Source organism: Ammodytes marinus (genome assembly GCF_949987685.1).
Source record: "Ammodytes marinus genome assembly, chromosome: 6".
NCBI classification, from domain to species: Eukaryota; Metazoa; Chordata; class Actinopteri; order Uranoscopiformes; family Ammodytidae; genus Ammodytes; species Ammodytes marinus.
Window position 1 is genome coordinate 32,150,544 of NC_137235.1, and position 3,330 is coordinate 32,153,873.

Consider the following 3,330-nt stretch of genomic DNA (forward strand, 5'->3'; position numbering starts at 1 on the left):
TAATTTCTAATAGCTACCCGCTACACATATAAAGCTCACCGTTGGTCTAGCACAGCATTGCTACATCAAACTTTAAGTACATATCTTGAATGACTGTGAGAGTCCAAAATGGAGGACACTATTAGCAACATTCGACTCATTTATTCAAGAGGCATGGTTTCCTATCATTTGTGACATAGAAGGTTGTGGTGCAAATATGTAACCTTGAATTACCTTATTAACTTATTAACTGTGTTAACCTATTAGGAAAGATCAAAAGTAGGCACTAGGTAAAATGTAACCACTAATATCAAGTTTAATGTATCAAAATATATTTTAAATGTTGATATTTTGTAAGGTAGAATGCTGAGATTGTAAGTTTAATAAAATAAAAAAAGTTTGTTATTTTGTTGGTCGTCCCCTCAGAATCTGATGGCGTATTCCCAGCTGCCGTGTTTAGTTCGGTTGAAACGAATTCAGGTGCACTTCCGCCTTCGGTGCCCATCTTTCAGGAAGGTGGCAGCAAGCAATCACACTCAAGGGCGGACAAAACAAGCACACTGAGACCCAGCTGAAGAGCTGGTCTAGTGCGCTTCGTTTGTGGTGTGAATTTGCCTCGGCCTCGATCCGACCCAAATGCAGGAAGCACTGGGCCTTTTCTTTTCTTTTTTAATAAATCGCTGTCAGCTTCACATGAGGCTATGGGAAAGTGTTGTTGTTACCATTGTTAAGAAGATTAGTTGTGGTTTGACCGGGAGTCCTGATCCAATATATTACATTTGCTTTACAATGCTGAATGTGTAGGCTACAGCGATAAGATGAAAGAGAGGGTAGTGTTCCAACAGGTTCACTCGTTAACGCTTGTTAACGGGTTAGACCGTTCATACTGTGCAGGTGTAAGTTTGGAGCTCAGCTAAATCAGCTGTGTGTCAGCTTGAACCTATTCTTCTTGCGAGCCACGCGTCCATCAGCAAAAATGCAGTAAAAATTACATGTTTTATATCGTAGGCTACAAGCCACAAAATGTGGCATTGACATACATATTTTGGCCATATGAAACAACAATAATTAGATGTTTTTCTTTTTTTAGATGTATTTATTTATTATTTTTTACCCCAAATTAGACCTAACCATAGATCTGGACTTAATATATATTTTAAATATTCCTTTCAAATTGTAGGGACTTACATGGTATCATTACGTCAGTGACATGAGACATATCATCGTCATTAGCATTACAGATGTAATCTGCTGCATTGACATCTAGTTTATTGTCTTTTAAGTTCCTATCTATCAAATAGTGAGTTAAAAAAAATGGTGATTATGAATATAATTTAGAGCATATCAAAATATTGAAAGACTTAGATTTGCTCATCTTCATTTCAAAAAGCTATGAAAATAAACTAGTGTGCAAATGTCTGGTAATAATTTCACTGTTCCGGAGGATAATATGAACCCAAACTTGACGGCAGTGTCCGTGTGTAATTCCAATATAGTACAGCGAAGCACCGGTGAGGTCCTCTGCCAGACCACGCACTTTCACTTTCAGGTAGGCTGATGTCTGCCTTTATTTTTGCCGCTGAGCACACACTGCTGTTGTTATTGTGTTTAGTATGTTGCTGAATTGCTGTTAATGTGTGTGTATTTGCGATCGGGGTGCGTCTTCATGCTGTTTTAATGCTATTTGTGACATGACTGCCGCTGGTTACACAGTGTACCTACATCTGTATTTTTTGGCACAGCTGGACCATGTTGTTGTTGTTGCACCGTAAGTGTGACGGGCAGGGGTGGACTGGCCATCTGGCATACCGGGCATCGTCCCGGTGGGCCGTCGACCCAATGTGGGCCGGTCGAGTCCGCTAAGTCTCTCTAAATTCCCTCCAAATGGGGCAGCCAATTCGCTACAGAGGGCTGGCAGCATCGATACATATTATTGGTCTATGTTTGTCATTGTCAATCAATCATGGGCTGATAGGCTCAGAGAGCCCTGATAGTGCTGTCAATCACAATACAAACCAGGGTGGGGCGGGACCTCATGGCATGGGCAGGAGTCGACTCGCGTGACGGGCTACTGCTCAGCTGAATGGATAAGCGGAATAATCAGTAATAATGGATAAGCGGAAGAAACGCCCGGGTGGCGCTGAAAAACAGCGACTTAAAAAACTGAAGTCTCTGGAGGTGGAGGCTGCCAAATGTTGTAAATTAACTGACCTATTTGGTGCCGGGGTCACCACCCCAGCAGCAAGTGCTGTTGCCCCGGGAGACGAGGCATACACTGTAAGTAACGTTAGCCTGGGGCTGGCTAGGCTACATTTTTGAGACATGTCAAAACAAAGTAGAAAACGTTTTTTACATTGAATGCGATGTGACCTAATTAACTGTATAGTATTGCGACAACATATTAGCCCAGAGTTGAAGGGCTGTGAATGTTGGTAGTTGTGGTTGATTTTATTTAAATGTGCCGAAATGTGATATTATCGGCCAATTCCAATGCCTCCCCTTGGCTCTCGAGCCCTGCCGCCATCTACAGGGCTTGAGTGGAAGAGCTTTTGAGCGCTCACAGTGTTTAAATGGGACGTCATTCTTCACTTTTCACGTCACAAGCCTTTTCATTCGTTTATTCATTAAAAAAAAAAAAATCATTTCGAAAATAAATAAATAATCATGAAACAGCAAACACAAATCAAGAAGATGTATCAATTGTCAAACAATATCTAGAAATGGGCATGGGCCTACATGATGGTGTAAGTGCTTAATTGAAAACTAGGCCTACATCATTAAGAAAATATTAAAATACTTTGTCAAATTGGAATGCAATTCATAATGTGCAAGTTGTCTTCGTTGTATTTCTTTTCATGGGCTGCAGTCCATTTATAAAGTCATACCGACGTATTTAAAGTCAGAGCGTGAATACTGAATATTTGCCATTGAATTTATTGTAATCTTTCAATTAATTTATTGTTTAATGAGGTGATAACTATTTCAAAATTTGTGTGTAACTTTACTTTTTGTGTAAATGTGTTACTTTTACTGTAGTTTTCAAATGGCTGTGTATAGGCGCTGTCTTGAACATTTTCAGGTATTATCACAAAGGTCTGACTTTTGCATTGGAAAACACTAGTAAATGTCATAATGAAAACATGGCAAAGTCACTAATGTTGTTATGCTCGCAGCGTTTCACTCAATATGAACTAATGTTTTATCTGGTTCATTATTCTGAGTTATTTCCCCATCCAATGATAAATGCTTTCTCTATGTCCAGCCCAGACAGGTTCAGGGCAAGTCCAGCTGGTCAGTTCAGGGAGAGAGCCAGACCAATACAGGCAGCCCAAAAACAGGATCACCTGAGAG